This window comes from Dendrobates tinctorius, unplaced genomic scaffold, assembly GCF_039654945.1.
Source record: "Dendrobates tinctorius isolate UK_male_01 unplaced genomic scaffold, ASM3965494v1 ptg000049l, whole genome shotgun sequence".
NCBI classification, from domain to species: Eukaryota; Metazoa; Chordata; class Amphibia; order Anura; family Dendrobatidae; genus Dendrobates; species Dendrobates tinctorius.
This window is the reverse complement of record NW_027361717.1, coordinates 14107792-14130240: the sequence shown is the minus strand read 5'-3', so window position 1 is coordinate 14130240 and position 22449 is coordinate 14107792. Positions and strand designations below refer to the sequence as shown.

Genomic DNA, 22449 nt, shown 5'->3' with positions numbered 1-22449 from the left:
AGCCTTTTCAGACCATTTTTCTCTTTCTGATTCAAATTATACTTACCAGGAAATGTAGGAATCCTTTCAATTTCTTTACTTACGGTTTTGACGTCAAAACATCAATTGTTGGACAGATGGACAGAGGAGGGAATTTAGTGGAACGTTTCTTAATAGTGGATGGAATCTTACCTCCAATAGGTGTATTTTGTTCAATTGCTAGTTGTTCTAAATCCGCTATCGCCTCCTGTTCCGTTTCTGTTGGAAAAGATTTCAAGGGATCTCCATCATGAAAGAATCTTTTAAATACTAGCTTCCTCGCAAAAAGATGTAAATCTTTTATTGTGATGAAGCTATCAAAATTTGAAGTAGGACAGAACATCCGTCCTTTGTTCAATATGCCAATTTCAACAGGTGAAAAGATGTGAGTACTTAAATTGATTGCCTTAAATTGATTCTTGGTTGATTCCGGAGAATATCTGAAATTCAGAACGAAGCGTAGATCTCTTTTGTGCTTTGGTGTAATAATTAATGATGCAGAAGCGGAAGAGGAGGCAACAGAGGTGTCACTAGCTAAAATATCAGAAAAATTAGATGGATTCCGATCCCTTCCAGAGTCTTTGATGGGATGCCTCCTCCAATTATAAACACTGCCCAAAGCAAAGTCATTACTGGTCTCTATTTAACATGGTAGATTGCTTCTCTTGAACATCCTTCACCAAAATTTCAACCTCTTTGTCCAAATTACTATTCATAAGATTCAATTGTTCCAAAGATAAGTCAATTTTGGCCTTGGCATATATATCTTCCAAAGCTTTGTCAATTGATGCTATTGATTTCATATTAAAACCAATTAGGCTACTTTCACACATCAGGTTTTCGGCGTCAGGCGCGATCCGGCGTCGTGCCGGAATGCCGGATCCGGCAAATGTTTTGTAAAACCTGAAGTGCCGGATCCGGTTTTCTGCCGGATCCGTCTTGTTCTTGACAGACAAAACCGGATCCGTCTCATCCGGTTCATCCGTTTTTCTATCCGTTTTTCTATCCGTTTTTCGACGGATTACGCCGGATCCGGTTTTTAAAATTGACCCTTGTGGCCTTCCGAACGGGATTGGCTACTGGAAAACTAGATATAGCATGTTCCTACAGCCCTTCTTTGACAGGTTGTAGAGAAGAAAGTGCAGGTTGGAGAGAAGAGCAAGTTACTGGCGAAGATGGATGTTGTCATTGGAAATATTACCACTAGAAGTTCTGTGACGGTTTCAGGGACAATTTTCCACTATACTTTATGTCACCTCAAGGCAGAGTACACTGGGATGACAGAGTGTGAAAGATTTGTGCCCTAAACTTGTGTACCTTCTGGACCAACAGTATATACCTTTGCCAACCAAAGTTGGCTATCTTGTCATGGTCTTACTATTTTTAGCTTTAGGCCACAGGTGTGTACCTGGTTGTGTTTTATGCAAAGTATTTCACCTTTTAACAAAAGTTGTGTACATTGTTAGGAAATCACCAACAATAAACACAACTTTTTAGGTGAAATACTTTGCTTCAAACACAACCAGGAACACAACTGTGGCAAAAAGCTAAAATTTACCCACAGTTATATACCTGGTTTTGAATACCTTTTTACCTTTTAAATACCCTGTATTTAACCTTTTTTTTAAACATAGTTCGCCGCAGAAAGAAATGACAGACAACCATTGTGAAACGATAATTTAACTTTTATTTAAATTTTTTTTTTTTTTATGTTTTTAAAGTGCAAAAAACTTTTTTAATAAAGGTTTTAAACCCAATGGGCATTTTTATAACAACAAAAAAAGATTACAAATCTGTGTACTGTGGGGTGGAAATACTGCTGGAGGGGCTGCGGGACACTTCGACACTGGGTGTGTGGAGAGAGGACTGGGATCGTGGTGGGGAAGGAACAGTTAGAGGTGAAGGTGTGGAAAAAGCTACAGAATGGGTGGACATGTGGGAGGCAGAAGAGGTGGTGGGCGGTGGAGTGGAGGGTTGGGCAGGGACTGTAGGAGCAGATGATGTTGATGGAAAGTTGTGTGGGGAAGGAGTTTGGTACGGGGAAGGAGTTTGGTACGGGGAAGGAGTTTGATACGGGGCAGGTTGCTGGAAGAGGGGAGATGACTGGTACTGGGGAGGTTGCTGGTACTGGTGAGGTTGCTGGTATGTAATAGGAGGGGGAGGATGGAAAGTGGCTGGAGGGGGTGCAGATGTAATAGGAGGGGGAGGATGGAAAGTGGCTGGAGGGGGTGCAGATGTAATAGGAGGGGGAGGATGGAAAGTGGCTGGAGGGGGTGCAGGTGGAGGAACTACAGTGGTGGGAGGTGGAGGTTGGGAGGTAACCTGCTGTAGAGCACCGTGGCACGAATGCATTACATGCATCTGCTGGGTAGGAGATAGTGTTGCCATGCGCTCCACAACAGACCTGAAAAAGGTGTGGTTTGGCGAAGATCTTGCTTCTGAATGCATGGTTTGCAGAAGTGTCTTCACCTCCAGAATGCTGGAGTTGATCTGCTGAAAGCCTGCGGAGATTTGCTCTGACAAGACTTTGAGACAGTTCTGGAAAGATGCATTCAGATGCAATAACTCTTGCGCATAACTCTTTTCCTGACCCCTCTCCCGCTGCCGCCCAGTACCCGCAGGTGTACTAGAGGCGGCAGGGGCAGAAGGGTGGGGTAAAGGGAAAGCGATCTCCTCACCAGCAGCTTCATGTAATGTAGACGGCCACGATGCTCCTGTGCTGGTGGATGGGACAGATGGGTCGAATGTGTGGGAAGGCTGGGAAGGTGCAGATGTACCGGGGCGGTCGAAGTGTCCCTCGGTGCCGGTCTCCTCAGGGATCGCCTCAGAAGGGTCCAATCGTGCAGGCTCCCGAGTGCTGCTCACCGTGCTGTGGAATAAAGAGAAAAAAAAACAATTAAAATACTGACATGGTATGGCCCTGGCTGGAAAAAAAAAGTTACATCTAACATTTTTTTCACATGTGGTGTGTAATATTTACCTTCTGGTGAGCATTGTTTCCCGGAGGAACGACAGGGCTTGTGCATACTTGTACTTGCTCCTGCGTCCTCCAGATCCACTCGGGGCCCGCATCTCTTTATTGAACTCCTTCTTGAAACGATCCCTCACAGACCGCCACCGATTCACAATTCTGTTCCCTGAAACGAGAAAGGAGTGGTTAGTATACAACATCAGAGTTTCACAAACTCCAGTCCTCATGGTCCCCAGGGGTCATGTTTTCAGGATTTCCATAGTAAATAGAAATCCTGAACACATGATCCGTGGGGACCACGAGGACTGTAGTTCGGGAAACACTGGTTACATCAAGCAACCGTTGCTGTATATACTTACGCTCTTTAATCTGGGCCCGAGCTTCGAGGTCCTCCCAGTGGCCCACAAGGAGAGAACAGATTTCCTCCCAGAGTCGTCGGGTAATGATCAGGTCAGCGTGGCGGCGGTCAGCCATATTCCAGAGTGGCTCCCTTTCTCTGACGAGATCGATGAGGCGGTCCACATCAATCCCTCCATCCTCACCGTCAGAGTCGGGAGCACGCTGTGAAGGCTGTTAAAGAAAAAGACAAAAATAACATAATTAGCCTCCACAAAAGAAATGAAATAAAAACTGCAAAAAAACAAAGCAAAAATATTTATACTTACACGCTGGTGACCGCCGCGTTGCTGTCGCCGACGACCCTGGGAGGCACTGCGAGGACCTCTTGGCCGAGCACCAGATTGGGAAGACTAGAGAAGAAAACAAAAAATGTTATGTCTTTGGATGTAGGCATTTGTTTGCTGTGTGTGGTCTGCAGAACATTGTTTTCTATGTGTTGTGTGTAGTGTGATGTTGTGTTTCTGCGTTTGATGCAAAAAACTTACCAATTGTGAGCCCACTCCAGGTGTCTGTCCACCCCTTCCTTCTTCTTCTGGGAGCTCCTCTTCATCTTGTGATTCCTGTTTTGAAATAAAAGGCAATGAATAGACATATATTACAGAGATGATGGATTTTGGAAATAAAAACTTACCGTCAAACGCTGACGATGCGAGGGAGGGCTCCCAGAAGAAGATGTGCTGTCCTGTTGATGGCCAGACTCCATGGCTGTGGGTATTGCTGCTGCCAGTGATGCCATTTCTGCTGCTGCTGCTGCATCTGTTTGGCGGCTGTTGAATAAAGAGAAACAAAGGGCCAATGAATATCTTGATATTCCATGGCCCTAGTTTGGAGGAATGGGGGATTTGATAATTACCGTCTCTCATCTGCTTCTGGACTCCCCTCCCGTTCAGCATGCTGCTCCATTTGGGGTGGTGCTGATGGTGCTGCTGCTGCAGATGTCTGCTGTTTTCCTGCGCCTGGTTGCTGTCTTGGGTGGCATGTTGGGTGTGGCTGTGGGTCCCACTGTCTTGCTTTTATATATGTCTTGTGGGCAGAGCTACTGAGCATGCTCAGACCAAAAAAACCGGATCCGGCGCATTGCGGCGCTCATAGGCTTTCATTGTGTGGAAAAGCCGGACGCGCCGGATCCGGCGGGTACGGCTTTTTCGCCGGAGACAAAAAACGTTACAGTAGACGTTTTTTCCAGACGCCGGATCGCGACACATTGCGACACATTGCCGGATCCGGCGAAAACCGGATGAAACGCATGGCCATCCGGCGCGATCCGGCGCAAATGCAAGTCAATGGGGGGGAAACCGGATCCGGCATTGCATTTCGCCGGATCCGGTTTCTGTCAAAAGCGCCGGATCGCGCCTGAAGGCGAAAACCTGATGTGTGAAAGAGGCCTTAGTAGATCCATTAATTTTATAGATGTCTCATTGCAAAACTTCTCCCATTCATTAATGAATACCTCATCTTCAATCACAATTGTGGGTGTAACTCGTACCCTAAGGCCTCTTGGTATTAATTGTTTATGGACATAATTCTCCAAAAATGCTTATGTCCACCAGAGGCGAGTTCTTTTAAATATATGGGTTTTTATTATTTTAGAAAAATGTATCTATTTTTGAGCTACCCACAGCTGGGGTTACTGTACAGATATTGCCAAAAACCTCATCAGTTTGTCCCTGCCAGGGCAATTCCCTAGTTTTGAAATTCATGTTCAAAGTGGCGAGAAAAAAACCTGTGCAAAACAGAGTAACGTTATAAATTAGTAACAGTAAGACACACCTGATAAATACACTAAGATGTACAAAAATTATATAAAAAAACAGAAAATAATAATAAATTATACACCAAATTATATGGTCTTAAATGTTCAGGCATCACAAATGTGTCTCCATAATTGAAAGGCAGACTATTCGGTTAATTATACTATATATAACCACAATGCTGGACCCAAATTAAAACAATAAAAAATATCACCACACAGGGAATTTTCACTATACCACCAACAGGTAATATATTCCTATATGAACTTCAGCACAGTTGGCTCTTTATCACACTCCATAGTGGGGCTATATATTCATGCACATTGATTTATTTATATGTATATATATTTTATTGTGGTATCATGATACATTAGATCCTTTGTGCTGTTTACAATTTATTTATATATTTTTATATTTTCATGATTATTATGTTGTTAGTACAGTAATTATTTATTTATGTACATATTAATTATATTGGATTATATTTGATGATTTATATGATTTATTTTGTAGTCCCTACATATTTATAACTAATTTTAATGAGTTGGTGTGCTGCATAGGCACTTTTTACTTGCACTATTTTTATCATCCTTTTGTCAATTGATTTCAATTAAGGCTTTTTATAATATTGAGCCATCCCTGTTTGATCATTTTTTATTGTTTTAATTTTGGTCCAGCACTGTGGTTATATAAAGTAGACATGCACCCAAACAGTAGTTGTCCCTGCGTATGGGGTATCAATGTACTCAGGAGAACTGGCACAACAAATTGTATTGTGAAATTTCTTGTTACCCTTGCAAAAAAGCATTTTGTAACAAAAGAACATTTTTGTAGGAAAAGATGTGATTTTTTTATTTTTACAGCTCATGGTTATAAATTTCTGTGAAGCCTCTGTGTACTCAAGTTGCTCACCCCACATCTGCATACATTGGTTGATGAGTTCAGTTTCTAAAATGGGGTCACATGTGGGGATTTCCACTGTTTAGGCATATCAGGGGAAGTCCAAATGCTACATGGTGTCCGCTAATGATTCCAGCAAATTTTGCATTGAAAAACTCCAATAATTTGCTGTAAAAAGTGAAATGGCACTTCTTCCCTTCCAAGCTTGGCCATGCACCAAAACAGTAGTTTTCCTTCACATATTGGGTATTGGCGTACTCAGAAGAAATTTCCAACAAATTGTTTGGCACATTGTATCTTGTTACCCTTGTGAAAATGCAAAATTTGGAGCTAAAAAACATTTTTGCTGTAAAAATGTGATTTTTTTTATTTTCACGACTTTACAATATAAACGTCTGTGAAGCTCCTGGGGGTTAAATGTGCTCTCCACACATCAATATACATTCTTTGAAGGGCCTAGTTTCCAAAATGGGGTTTACACTGTTTAGACACAAAAACTCCAATGGTGCTATTGCCGAGCGCCGTATGCCCATACAGTAGTTTTCCTCCACATATAGGATAACAGCGTACTCAGGAGAAATTGCACAACAAATTTTACAGTGCACTTACTCCTGTCATCCTTGTGTAAATGCAAAATTTGTGCTAAAAGTACATTTTTATAAGAAAAGTGTGATTTTTTATTTTCTAGGTTATAATATGAAACACCCAGAGGTTCAAGGTACACACCACAGATCTACATTGATTCACCGAGGGGTGTAGTTTTCTAAATGGGTTCACTTGTAGTGTATTACCACTGTTTAAGCACATCAGGGGTTCTCCAAAGATGACATAGTGTTTGTTCTCGATTCCAGCCTTTTCTGCTTTTAATAAAGTCAAAGGTGCTCCTTCCTTTCTAAGCCCTGTGATGCGTTCAAATAGTAAAACTATGTTTAAAAAGCATGCCGATGTAAAGTAGATATGTGGTAATTGTTATTTCTTAACTATTTTGTGTGACATAACTCTCTGGTTTAACCCATTTTTGACATAAGGCATAATAGTACACCGATCTTGGACTCCCCCTGTTTGGTGCGGGCTCCACATGACATGTGTTCACAACAGAATTGCGATCCACCAATGACTATTAACTAGTTAAATGCCACTGTCAATTTCTAACAGAAGCATTTAACTCGTGCTTACCGGAAGCGTGTCACTAAACCAGCCCATCGGTGACCCCATCACTTGATCGTGGGTCACCAATGGGTTGGCATGACAACTAGCAGACCTCTATGGCTGTCATAGTCAGATTGCTTTGAGCGCCACCTCTTGGTCGGCACTCATAGCTACTGAGCATTTCTGCTACATACAGGCGAACTGATCTTCGCCTATATGTAGCAGAGCCAATCAGACAACTTCAGCTTCTAGTCTCCGATTAAGACTATTGAAGCATGCAAAAAATAAAAAGTCTTTAAAAATATTAAAAAAATAAAAAAGTTCAAATCACCCTCCATTCACCCCATTCAAAATAAAACAACAAAAAAAGTCAAATATACATATATTTGGTATTGCCGTGTTCAGAATTGCCTTATCTATCAAGATAAAAAAAGAATTAACCCGATCGTTAAGCAGCGTAACGAGAAAAAAAAGTTAAAATGCCATAATCACATTTTATTGGTCTCCGCAACATTGTATAAAAATGCAATAATGAGCATGCCACAATCAGGGGTGATATGATCTTTGGCTACACATGGCTATCGCATGTACAAGGGGGCTTATCTTAGTTATCCCACCACTGTCACAATGTGATGAAAAACAGCAAGCTAGTCTTGCCCTAAGTATTTACAGCAGGGGAGCTTATTTTGGTTATGTATATCCCACGTTTCAGTTCCACTTTGGAACGCGCAGCTCTCTGACGCCCCCTTACCCTCAGGTCCTTCAGAGAACTGCACCTAGGATAATTTGTCGCCTGGACGGGCTACTTGTTGTGCATTGGCTATTAGCCACACTGCAGTGAGGGAATTATAAATGCTTTGGCCGCAGCCACACAATCAGCTTATAAAACCCCTTCAGTCACTGCCAGCTAACCCACCTAGCCAAAACACACTTTGCTGCCACCAGCATCTGATTTTCTCTATTAATATTTAAAATTAATAAAGGGGTACGAAGCCAACCCAAATTAGTAGTATAATTAGCTTATAGGCACGTAAATTTGTCTCAGAGCAAGGTGACGGAACTAATAAATTTTATATTTACTCCAAAAAGTAGGAAGTGTTTACAGAGATATAAAAAGATTTTACAATGTGAGACAATTAAAATATGTACAATGTGAATACAAAAAAGGGGGGTTAAGAGATTAAATAAAACTCACATGTTATTTAGAGCATTTCAGGCAGAACCAGGCTGGTAGGAGGAGCCAGATGTCAGCATGCATTGGGGTCTTGGAGCAACTGTGTCCCAGGCTAGAATGGGGCTGTCCAGTCTGAAAGTGACTTATACCCCTGGGCTTGTGACATCATTAAAGGGGCAGGTTTTTTGGCCCCCTCCCATAGCTTTCAGAGGTACAATCTGGCTAAAAAACTTACAATAATCATAACGTGGCTTGAGAACCTAGCAGAATATTGGCAGACACATCACCCAGCTTATCTTGAAATCAGCTTTCTGCTGACTCCAAACACTGGCAGTCTGTTCCCCTCGGTTCAGGAGAAATCCACTTCTCTGGTTCTGTCAATGCTATAATTTAGCAACAGGTGCTGTAGCGATGCTTTATCAGCGCACGTTATAAATATGTATCTGTCATTTTTCTGTCATGGATTGGATCCGAGTTACGGCCTCTTTAATATTTCCCACACACATGGGCTTAGACAAAGAAAATTTCTCTCCTGGCTAAATAACATTCCTTGCAATGAGGAGGGGGGGTCAGGAATGAGTGAGTGGCTGTAGTCTCATGTAACAGTGAGTGTGTGTGAAGTTGCAGGCAGAGGAAATTCAAACTGCTGCAATGTGTGACAAGGGAAGGGGGGTTACTTGTCTCTGGGCAGTCATGCATCATTCTAGAAAGTTTAGAGAATGGAAGATTCTGGAATGTTCTGGAAAAGTCATACATGATATTTTACATTATCGTTACAGAGAGATCAAAAGATAGTATCTGCACCAAAATAGTATCATTAAAAAAGTCAGCTTGACATGCAAAAATAAGCCCTCACCCAACCCCAGATCACAAAAAATGGAGATGCTATGGGTATGGGAAAATGGCACAATTTTTTTTTAACCAATTTTGGATTATTTTTCACCACTTAATCAAAAAATAACTTATACACGTTTGGTGTCTATGAACTTGTAATGACCTGGTGAATCATAGTGCCAGGTTAGTTTTAGCATTTAGTGAACATAGTAAAAAAAAAAAAATCAACTGTGGGATTGCATTTTTTTGCAATTTCATCGCACTTGGAATTTTTTTTCCCTTTTTCCAGTACACGATACGTTAAAACCAATGGTATCATTATTATTATTATTATTATTATTATTATGCATTTATATAGCACCATTTATTCCATGGCACTTTACATGTGAAAAGGGGAAATAAACATGTGTAAGACAAGGGACACACAAGTACATATGGAGAGGTGACCCTGCCCGCGAGGGCTCATAGTCTACAGGGATGGGTGAGGATACAGTAGGAGAGGGTAGAGCAGGTCGTTCGGTGGTTCAGTAGATCGAGGATCATTGCAGGCTGTTGGCTTGTTGGAACAGGTGGGTCTTCAGGTTCTTCTTGAAGGTTTCCTCTGATGGTGAGAGTCTGATGTGTTGCGGCAGAGAGTTCCAGAGTATGGGGGTAGCACGGGAGAAGTCTTGTATGCGGTTGTGGGAAGAAGAGATAAGGGAGGAGTAGAGAGAGAGATCTTGAGATGATTGATGGTTGCGTGCGAGTAGGTACCTAGAGACCATGTCACAGATGTATTGATGAGACAGGTTGTGGATGGCTTTGTATGTCATGGTTAGGGTTTGAATTGGAGCCTCTGGGCAATAGGAAGCCAGTGAAGGGCCTGGCATAGGGGGGAGGCTGGGGAATAGAGGGGAGACAGGTGGATTAGTCAGGCAGCAGAGTGTAGGATGGACTGGAGCAGAGCCAGAGTGCTAGAGGGGAGGCCAGAGAGTAGGAGGTTGCAGCCAGAGTGCTAGAGGGGAGGCCAGAGAGTAGGAGGTTGCAGTAGTCGAGGTGGGAGATGATAAGAGCATGCACTAGTGTTTTTGTGGTTTCTTGATTGAGGAATGAGCGGATCCGGGAAATATTTTTGAGTTTGAGGTGGCAGGAGGAGGCGAGGGCTTGGATATGTGGTTTGAAAGAGAGCGCAGAGTCGAGGATCACCCCAAGACACCGAGCATGCGGGACTGGGGAAAGAGCGGCCACTGACATTGATGGATAGGTCTGGTGGAGGGGTAGCGTGACATGGGGGAAAGTTGAGGAATTCTGTTTTGTCCATGTTCAGTTTGAGAAAGCGAGCAGAGAAGAAGGCTGAGATAGCAGACAGACATTGTGGGATTTCAGTCAGTAAGGAGGCGAGGTTGGGTCCAAATAGGTAGATCTGCATGTCATCGGCATAGAGGTGGTACTGCAAACCATGGGATTCTATGAGCTGTCCCAAGCCAAAGGTGTAGATGGAGAATAGCAGGGGTCCTAGGACAAAGCCTTGTGGAACACTGACAGACAGGGGGCAAGGTGAGGAGGTGATGTGTGTAAGAGGGAGACACTAAATGTTCGGTCTGTTAGGTATGATGAGATCCAAGATAGGGCCAAGTCTGTGTTGCCAAGAGATGAGAGAGTCTGTAGCAGGAGGAAATGGTCTACGGTGTCGAAGTCAGAGGACAGGTCCAGGAGAGGGAGGACAGAGTAGTGTCGCTTGCTCACTGTGGTTAGTAAGTCGTTAGTGACTTTAGTTTAGGCAGTTTCAGTTGAGTGATGCGATCAGAAGCCTGATTGTAACCAGTCAAAGAGGGAACAGGAGGAGAGGTGGGAGGACAGTTCAAGATATATGGTATGATTGAAAAGTACAACTCATCTCACAAAAAGCAAGCCCTCACATGCCATTTTTACCAAAAAATAAAAAGTTATGGCTCTGGGAAGAAGGGGAGCAAAAAACGAAAATGCAAAAACAAAAATATCTCTGGACGTTAAAGGTTTAAGGGCATAAGAAATTTAAAAAAAAAATGAAAATTGCAAAATGTTCAAATCTTTTTCCAAACTTTAGATATTTTCCAAATACAAGCAAGTCATAAAGAACTAACTGTACCGCTATCATGAAGTACGATATGTCATGACAAATTATTCTCAGAATCATTGAGATCCGTTGAAGCATTGCAGAGCTATTACCTCATAACTTGACACTACTTAGAATTGTAACATTTAGCCTGGTCATGAAGGTAAAAACTGCCTTGGGGTGCAAAGGGGTTAACCTATGAAAACATAAAAATCAGTAACACCGGATTAAGTTCCTGGTTTAGGCAGAATGAAACACCAAACAGTTGCCATTCAAGAACAAATATCAATTTGGGTAAAGGAGCTGGTCAGACAGTGATGTACAATGGAATATATAAAGACAGAGAAAGAAAAATTAGGCTGAACAGGAATTTTTTTTTTTGGGTGAAGGTAAAAAATCATGGTTTCTATATATTAGATGTCTAGATATCTATGGTTAATATCTTTACTTTTACCAAAAATGTAAAAAAATCTTTAAGCTTTTTAAAGTAGTCAGAAAAATGCAATCAGTTCAGTCCATAGAATGTTTCTTTAGTCAATTTGGATCAAAAGCTATTTTCATAAATCACGCTTTAGTATTGATGATCACACAGGCCATATTTTTCGGATTATAAGACTCTCCAGATTATAAGACGAGCCCCAAATTTTTTTTAAATAATATGTTGGTGCTTCTTATAATCCATGCATCTTATTGCTTAAGGGGGTGGTTGCTGCGATGAAGCGGGGTCCCAGGGTCACTGCTGTCACTTCTAAAGTAGGCAGGAGTGGGGTGATGCTGCAGGCCGCAGGCTGGGATGAGCGGGTGTTCTCATGTGTGGCACGCCGCTGCAAGTGTCTTGTGCTGCTGTGGTGTCCAGTGCTGCTGCCACGTGTCTCCAGTGCTGCCCGGCGGTGCTGCAGTTATCTCCAGTGCCCAGCGGTACTACGGGGGTGTCCGGCGCTGCCGGGGCTCTGCTGACATTTTGTGAGCAGCCAGAGACCTGGCAATTCCATGGTTTCCTGTGCGGTGGACTCCAGGAAAATGGCCACTGGGGGAGGTGCATGCGCAGATGGAGATCTCAGCACCAAGATCTCGAGAGATGAGATTTCAATGCTGAGATCTCCAACTCCGTATGCGCCACCCCCGGCAGCCATTTCCCAGAGTCCACCGCACAGGAAACCATGGAACTGCCAGGGCTCTGGTTTATCACAAAATGTGGGCAGAGACCTGGCTCCGCTGGGCACCTGCAGCAACGCTGAACACTCCCTCATCCCAGCCTGCGGCCTGCAGCAACAGTACCGGTAAGGTATATATGCATTATAAGACGCACCCCAATTTTCCCCCAAAATTTAGGGGGGAAAAGTTCGTCTTATAATCCGCAAAATACGGTACATCATAATTATTTAGAAATTTGTAAAGAAAAAATAAATGCAATTTTTTTAGAATGATACATCTAAGGGTTCATTTAAATGATTGATTATTACTAATTCAAAGAGAGGGGATGATGTGCAGTACCTGACCATGGCAACTACAGTTGATGAAGATGCATAGCTGCGCAACTGATCACATCTGGTCACCATCAACACCAAGAACATCTTATTTGTTGATAGTGCCAGGTGCTGCACACCAACTGATTAAAAATTAATTACCAACCCTATAGATAAGTCATCAGTATAAAAGTCCTGGACAACTCCTTTAAGTTCCTAATAAAGTGCAAGGACTGTCATCTGAAGCAAATACATGGCCTTTGATTTAAAAACTAGAGTTCACATTGTGCAAAAAACGATGCAGTTGATTTACAGGTAACATCTATTTTTGTCTGTAGTCACTAACTTTCCTTTTTATTCTCCATCTGGTCTAGAAGGTTTAGAAGACTTTTTCCTCTCAACACTTTTTCCAGAATAATTTTACAAATGCACATACTGTATTTTGCAGATAATTTTCCAGGCAGTCCCCATATTATTCCTCACTTCTATACAAATGTAATAGCTCCTTAGCTTTTAACTGATATATTAATAGCAAGTCCCTTTTGTGCCCCCATAGTAAGTATGCCCTTGACAGTAAAAGTGCCCCATTGTGCCTCAGCACAATAATAATTCCCAACATGCCTTTACACAATGATAGTACCTTGTGAGTTTGGGAGTGTGGGTTCGTCATCTGTCCTTCCGCAGTCCATCACCCAATGTAGGTGGTTCCAAGAAGTGGTGTCATTGCACTGCTTGAAGATGTCTACATGCACCCCACTTCAGCATGCCTTAGGCTTAAAGCAGTCTGAGTATGTTTCAGGGCAAAAAATCAATTAATCTCTGGTTTCCCATAGTTTTTAACAATGTTTGCTGTTCAGTTGTGATCGCTAATTGACATGCCACTACAGATAGAAATTCTTTTAATTGGCTGCCTAACTGATTTAGACTGTCGGTGTAGACTCTGTACATAAAGACAGACTAGGCTCAATAACCTACATATACTCTTGCACTTTATTTATCTAAAAAATATCTGATGTTCCCTCAATATGAAAAATCTGTACACCCCTGTTGAAAAGCACGGTTGTTGTCATGTAAAAATTCATATGAAGAAGAATCAATTCAGAACTTTTTTCCCCTTTAGTGTCACCTACATTCTGTACAAGTTAATTAAAAACCAATCTGAAATATTTTCGGGTGTAAAACAAAAAATAAAGAACCAAAATAATATAGTTGCAAAACATGCACATCCATAAACCAAAAATTAGATGAAGTACTCTTTAAATTTATGACAACATTCAGTCTTTTTGGGTAGGAGTAGGTCAACATGGCACATCTGGAATTAGCAATCTTTGTCCATTCTTCCTTACAAATCTGTCATTTTGTGAGAGCATCTCCTAGGTATAGTGCCCTCTTCAGGTCACCTATAGATTTTCAATTTAATTGAAGTCTGGCTATTGGCTGGATCATTCTAAACCTTTGATCTTCTAGCAAAGCCAATCTTTTGGTAATTTGGAAGCATGTATAAATGGGTTGTCCAGGCAAGGCAGATAAGTCACTTTGCCGGTTTCAGACCAGGACCCAGAGTTAATGTATGCAGTATACTGTACATACCCCCGGCCAGCGAGTGTGTCCTCATTTCTTACACTACTTTTGAGATGAGACTGTGACCTGTCTAGTGTATGGAAGCAAAGCCGCGCCCACTGGCCGGGGGTATGTATACTACATAAATACCCTCTGGTCGCCTGTCTAAAAGTGGTGAATCCCCGCAGTGCACAGGGCATGTGCTGAAGGGATACATAAGTCTGCAGTCAAACAGAGAGATTATTCAGGTTAACCAAATTGTAATGAATAAAGGCATTCAAAAGTCAGTCTAACACATGAATAAACACTTATTATTAAAAGACAAATACTTTAATGGGTATGCACTAATAGGTGCTAAGTGAGGAAAAAAAAGAAAGAAAAAAATATATACTATATATGCACTGCTGAAAAAAATAAAAACACTAAAATACCACATCTTAGATATCACTGAATGAAACACTAAAGTTGCAAATCTTTATTCATTGCATACTAGAATGCACTAAGAACAATAAAACATAAAAATGATCAAAGTAATTAAAAATTAATATCCCATGGAGGTCTGGATTTGGAATGATGCTCAAAATCACACAGGAAAATCAAATTACAGACGTCCAACTTCAGTGGATATGCCTCAAAACAAGGAAATGATGCTCAGTAGTGTGTGTGGCCTGTATGAACCCCCTACAATGCTTGGGCATGCACCTGATGAGGCAGCTGAAGTTCTCCTGAGGGATCTCCTCCCAGACTTGCATTAAAGCATCAGTCAACACCTGGACAGTCTGTGGTGCAATGTGGCATTAGTAGATGGAACGAGACATGATGTCCCAGATGTGCTCAATTGGATTCAGGTCTGGAGAATGGGAAGGCCAGTCTATAGCATCAATGCAGGAACTGCTGACATACTTCGGCCACATGAGGCCTAGAATTGTCATGCATCAGAAGAAACCCTGGGCCCACTGCACCTGAATATGTGTCCACAATGAGTTTGACGATCTCAACCTGGTACCAAATGACAGGCTACCTCTGGCTAGCACATGGAGGGCTGTGTGGCCCTCCAAAGAAATGCCTCCCCACACCATTACTGAATCATTGCCAACCGGTCATGATGGAGGATGTTGCAGGCAACATATCAAACATTCTCCAGTCTCTGTCACATCTGTCACATGTGCTGCTCTTATTTGTGAAGAGCACAGGGCACCAATGTTGAATCTGCCAATGTTGGTGTTCTCTGGCAAATGCCAATCACCCTGCATGGTGTTGGGATGTAAGCACAATGCCCACTTGTGGACGTCGGGCCCTCACCACCCTCATGGAGTCTGTTTCTGACAGTTTGAGCAGACACATGGTTGTTAACGGCCTGCTGGAGGCCATTTTTGAGTACTCTGGCACTGCTCCTCCTTGCACAAAGGAGGAGGTTGCAGTCCTGCTACTGGGTTGTTGCCCTCCTATGGCTAAGTCCACATGTCCTGGTTTACTTGCCTCTCTCCTGGTATCTGTACCATAATCTGTACTCTGTGCTGACAGACACAGTTACCGTTTTTGCCACAGCTCACATTGATGTGCCATCCTGGATGAGCTGCACTACCTGAGCAACTTTTATTGGTTGTAGAAACTGCTATATGCTACTGTACAGTACCTCCAGGGGTGAGGGCAATGATAAAATGCAAAAGTCACAAAACAACAGCCAAAAAAGATGAGAACAGAGAAATGGTCTGTGTAGGACCATCCCTTTATTGGGGGTGTCTTGCTAATTACCTATCACTTCTGTCTGTTTTCTGCTCCATTTGCACAACAGCAGGAGCTATTGATTCACAATCGGTATTGCTTTATAACTGGACAGGTTGATTTCACAGAAGTGTGATTGACTTGGAGTTACATTGTGTTATTTAATTTAAGTGTTCCCTTTATTTTTTGAGCTGTGTACAAAAAATAATAACACTCCAATAAAGGTACATAAAAAGGCAGGAATTTGGTAAAATAACCACTACAATATCCCTGTAAGGCCCTAAATCACGAGCCCAATAGGCAACACAAATGCACACACTAGCAGTGCACACAAAATCTATCACAAGAAACACAGACATAACCTCAGCAGATAGGTAGGGCTCATGATTTAAGGCCCTGCAAGGATATTGCAGTGGTTATTTTGCCACAATCCCCCCTTTTTGTGTGCTCTTTTTGGATTATTATTTTTGTATATATAGTTATGTTTTCTTCTCACTTTGCACCCTTTAATGTATACCCATTAAACCATTAAAGCATTGTCTTTAGTATACTCGTTGCTCGGGTTTTCCCGAGCATGCTTGGGAGATCTCCGAGTATTTTGGCTTGCTTGGAAGTTTAGTGTTTTTGTCGACACAGCTGCATGAGTTGAGGCTGCAAGACAACCTGAATACATCAAGGATAATAGAAACAATTTGGTCATGTCGACCATGAAAATTTTGTTTTGTACGCACTATATTTTCGTTTGAAAAATAAAAAGAAAAGAAAAATCCAGTCCTGTTGAGTCGGACTCCAATTTTTTATATTATCCTTGATGTGAGGCCAGGGTGAGGCCAGTGTCTGAATACATGAACCTGAATACATGTGTCGAATTCCTAACAAACAGGCAACCCTCACATATGTCCAGCCTGTCTAGCAGCCACAAATCATGCAGCTGCATCAACAAACACTAAATCTCTGAGCACGCCAAAATACTCGGAGATCACCCTAGCATGCTCAGGAAAACCCGAGCAAAGAGTATACTCGCTCATCACTAAATGTCTTTTAATAGTAATTGTTAATAATTTCCTCCACTTGACTAAAGTCCCAGTTCCATCATCTGAAAATTAATCCCAAAGAATAATGGTGCTTCTAACATACTTCACTGTAGGTATGGTGTTCTTTTGGTGCAGTTCAGTGTGGGCTTTGTGCTAAACATACCCTTTGGAATCATGGCCAAAATATTCAACCTTAGTCTCATCAGGCCTTAACTTTTTCCCCACATACTTTTTGTAGATTTTATGCTGTTTTTTTTAAAATACAGCCAGGATTTGATGGTTTTCATTGTAAGAAAAACCTTTCATCTTGACACCATATCCCATAGGATAGACATGAAGAATATGAGAAATTGTTATCACATGCAATACACAACCAGTACTTGTCAGAAATTCCTGCAGCACCTTTTGTGTTGCTGTAAGCCTTTTAATAGCTTCCTGAACCAATTTGCTTCTTGTCTTCTCATCAAATTTTAAGGAACATACTGCTCCTGGTGATGTTACTGTTGTACAAAATTTAACCCCTTTTCAACATCGGGCATAAAAGAACGCTGATGTAGGACACCTTCCATTTGATGTTGGCTCTGGTGCTGAGCCCACAGCTGACATGTGCCTCTAACAGCCGTGGTTTAAATTGCTATCCACCCGCAGCTGTTAACCCCTTAAATGCCACTGTCAAATTCTGACAGTGGCATTTAATACACACTTCCGGCAAGCGTGCCGGAAATCACACCCATCGGCGCCTGTGTCATATGACCGCGAGTCGCCGATGGGTTGGCATGACAACCAGTGGTCGTCCAGGAAACTTCTATGGTTGTCACTACTGGATTGCTGTGAGCGCCGCCTGGTGTTCGGTGCTCATGGCAAGTGAGCAATTCTGCTATATTCAAGCGATCTGATCATCGCCTGCATGTAGCAGAGCAGATCGAGTTATGGTAGCTTCTAGTCTCCAATGAAGACTATTGAAGCATATCAAAGGTAAAAAAATGTTTTGAAAATATTAAAAAATAAAAAAATATAAAAGTTCAAATAACTCCCTTTTGCCCCTTTCAAAATGAAAAATAAAAAAATAAAACATACACATACTTGGTATTGCCAAGTTCAGAATCGCCCGATCTACTAATATTAAAAAAAGAATTAATCCAATCGCTAAACAGCATAAGAAAAAGTCAAAACGCCAGAATTACATTTTTTTGCCACCACGACATTGTATTAAATTGCAACAATGGGCCGGAAAAGATCGTATCTGCACCAAAATAGTAACTTTAAAAACGTCAGATCGGTGCACAAAAAATAAGCTCTCACCTAACCCCCGATCACGAAAAATAGAGATTCTATGGGTATAAAAATTGGCTCTATTTTTTTCTTTAACAAACTTTGGAATTTTTTTCCACCACTTAGATAAAAAAGAACTTAGACATGTTTGGTGTCTATAAACTCATAATGAGCTGGAGAATCATAATGGCAGGTCAGTTTAAGCATTTAGTGAATATGGTAAAAAAGCCAAACACAAAATCAATTATGGAATTTCACTTTTTTTGTAATTTCACCGCACTTGGAATTTTTTTCACCATTTTCCAGTACACGATATGTTAAAATCAATGGTGATGTTCAAAAGTACAACTCGTCTTGCAAAAAACAAGCCTTCATATTGCTATATTGATCTAAAAATAAAAAGGTTATGGCTCTGGGAATAAGGGAAGCAAAAAAAGAAAATACCTCTGGTCAGGAAGGAGTTAAGCCATTTCTTGATGACGGCATTCACAGTGTTCCATGATATATGTAATTCTTTGGAAAAAAAATTCTACTCTTCTCCTGCCTGATACCTATCAACAATGAGATCCCTTTGCTGTGTTATAAACTGTTTACGGATCATGGGTTTTGCTCTAAGATGCAACTAAGGAAATGTCAGCAAAATTCATCTTGAATACCTAAGCTTTATGTGGGGTTAATTAGAATCACTGTAAACAATGACCACTGTGTGCAGGCAACAATTTAACATTTAACAGTTCAAATGTGATAGGCTAATTCTAAACACAACCACATCTCCATTTGTTAGCGGGTGTTCACATTAGTGCATTCACATTATTTTAGGTTGTTTATTTTATTTCCGCCCTCAATATGATCTCAATTTGATTCTAAACTGATTTGTACAGATTATGGGTGAAACTGAATATGGAAAATTTCTGAAAGTTTCCTTCTTGGTATGCCATTTTTACATGACAAAATCTAGGCATTTTTACTGGTGTGTAGACATTTTATATTCACTGCACTTACAGTGGGGCAAAAAAGTATTTAGTCAGTCAGCAATAGTGCAAGTTCCACCACTTAAAAAGATGAGAGGCGTCTGTAATTTACATCATAGGTAGACCTCAACTATGGGAGACAAACTGAGAAAAAAAAATCCAGAAAATCACATTGTCTGTTTTTTTTTTCATTTTATTTGCATATTATGGTGGAAAATAAGTATTTGGTCAGAAACAAAATTTCATCTCAATACTTTGTGATATATCCTTTGTTGGCAATAACAGAGGTCAAACGTTTTCTGTAAGTCTTCACAAGGTTGCCACACACTGTTGTTGGTATGTTGGCTCATTCCTCCATGCAGATCTCCTCTAGAGCAGTGATGTTTTTGGCTTTTCGCTTGGCAACACGGACTTTCAACTCCCTCCAAAGGTTTTCTATAGGGTTAAGATCTGGAGACTGGCTAGGCCACTCCAGGACCTTGAAATGCTTCTTACGAAGCCACTCCTTCGTTGCCCTGGCGGTGTGCTTTGGATCATTGTCATGTTGAAAGACCCAGCCACGTTTCATATTCAATGCCCTTGCTGATGGAAGGAGGTTTGCACTCAAAATCTCACGATACATGGCCCCATTCATTCTTTCATGTACCCGGATCAGTCGTCCTGGCCCCTTTGCAGAGAAACAGCCCCAAAGCATGATGTTTCCACCACCATGCTTTACAGTAGGTATGGTGTTTGATGGATGCAACTCAGTATTCTTTTTCCTCCAAACACGACAAGTTGTGTTTCTACCAAACAGTTCCAGTTTGGTTTCATCAGACCATAGGACATTCTCCCAAAACCCCTCTGGATCATCCAAATGCTCTCTAGCAAACTTCAGACGGGCCCGGACATGTACAGGCTTAAGCAGTTGGACACGTCAGGCACTGCAGGATCTGAGTCCATGGTGGCGTAGTGTGTTACTTATGGTAGGCCTTGTTACATTGGTCCCAGCACTCTGCAGTTCATTCACTAGGTCCCCCCGCGTGGTTCTGGGATTTTTGCTCACCGTTCTTGTGATCATTCTGACCCCACGGGGTGGGATTTTGCGTGGCGCACCAGATCGAGGGAGATTATCAGTGGTCTTGTATGTCTTCCATTTTCTAATTATTGCTCCCACAGTTGATTTCTTCACTCCAAGCTGGTTGGCTCTTGCAGATTCAGTCTTCCCAGCCTGGTGCAGGGCTACAATTTTGTTTCTGGTGTCCTTTGACAGCTCTTTGGTCTTCACCATAGTGGAGTTTGGAGTCAGACTGTTTGAGGGTGTGCACAGGTGTCTTTTTATACTGATAACAAGTTTAAACAGGTGCCATTACTACAGGTAATGAGTGGAGGAAAGAGGAGACTCTTAAAGAAGAAGTTACAGGTCTGTGAGAGCCAGAAATCTTGATTGCTTGTTTCTGACCAAATACTTATTTTCCACCATAATATGCAAATAAAATGAAAAAAAAACAGACAATGTGATTTTCTGGATTTTTTTTTCTCAGTTTGTCTCCCATAGTTGAGGTCTACCTATGATGTAAATTACAGACGCCTCTCATCTTTTTAAGTGGTGGAACTTGCACTATTGCTGACTGACTAAATACTTTTTTGCCCCACTGTATCTGCTTTGCCAACCCATATTAAAATATGTGACAGTCTGTCGATATAGGATTTTTTTTTAGTATCTGTGAAAACAATTTCTTTGAACCTAGTGGAATGTGTAAAGATTATTGCCATTGTAATTGTCATTTATTTTAAAGCACCACTCGATTTTTTTCATTTCTTTTAATATAAGGTCTTATACCTACCTGCCACCATCTTCACCTTCTATCGCTGCCTCTCCCTTCAGTCTCCAGCAGTTTCTGATGTCTCCAGTGTCTGATGGAGCGAACTGGAAGTCACTTAACAACGCACATCTCTGAAAGCCTCATTTTGGCTTCATAGTCTTAAATTGAGAGCTTGTGACCATTACTTCTGTCCAGTGAGACGTTATGATCACAAGATTGACAGGAGTGGCGTCCATATTAGGTGAAGATGGTGGAAGATCTCAGATTATAAGCACCACTCCAGTGCTGAAAAAAACTAAAACGCTGGAGTGGTGCTTTAAGGTTCACTGTTGAATATGACTTACCATTTAGTAAACACACAGTATATCACTAACACCACATCAAAAATAAAAATTTGCATACTGTATGTTGGCACAAACTTTCATGTATCCATTTTACCTTCAGATTAATTCACGACAGCAGTCATACTGGACCCATGTCAGCTCTGATGCCTGCAGACTAGCATTGATCAGGAAGTATGGTGGCATGTATATGGATACGGATTTCATATCAATACAAACCATTCCTGTCAAGGACTTCTTGGCTGCAGAATCTTCTCAATACTCTAGCAATGGTATTTTTGGGTTTTCACCTCATCATGATTTTACTCAGAAATGTTTGGAAGACTTTGTTAAAAATTATGATAGCACAATATGGGGACAGCAAGGCCCACTTCTCTTTACCCGTATTTTAAAGAAGTTCTGTAACTTACCAAAATTTATTGGTTCTGAAGATGCCATGTGCGGAAACTTTACTTTGTTCAATCCCCATCGTTTTTACCCTATCATTGGCGACGAATGGAAAAAGTATTATGAGGTTTGGGATAAATTTCCATCTTTCAATGACTCCTACGCTTTGCATTTCTGGAACTTCATGAATAAGGAAAAATTAACTGTAGTACCTGGTAGTAACACATTAGCAGAACACCTCTACAAACAGTACTGTCCTTTCACATATAATGCAATATTTAGCTGAACCTCTTTTTACACAGTAGCTCTGGTTATCCAGGTAATGATTGTGAAATTATGTAACTAATTTGTCAGATCTTATACAAAATTACCCTCATCCTCATGTAAAATACCCCAAAATAATAAAACAAGTAAAAAAACCCTTTAAGACTCCTCAATAGTGTTGAGCATTCCGATACTGCAATATCGGGTATCGGCCGATATTCGCGGTATCGAAGTTCCGATACTGAGTTCCGATACTTTTAGAATATCGAATACCGGAATCAGAAGTTCCCATATTGCAATGAGCCAGTTTGATTTTATTCAGCCAATGAGGAATCCTAAGAAGTGTGGGCACAT

At 41.4% G+C, this 22449-nt stretch overlaps 1 pseudogene; it reads left to right on the top strand.

Moving 5' to 3' along the window:
• Window positions 1-22117, top strand: part of LOC141091123 (alpha-1,4-N-acetylglucosaminyltransferase-like) — a 29895-nt pseudogene extending 7778 nt beyond the window's left edge.
• The last annotated feature ends 332 nt before the right edge of the window (window positions 22118-22449 follow it).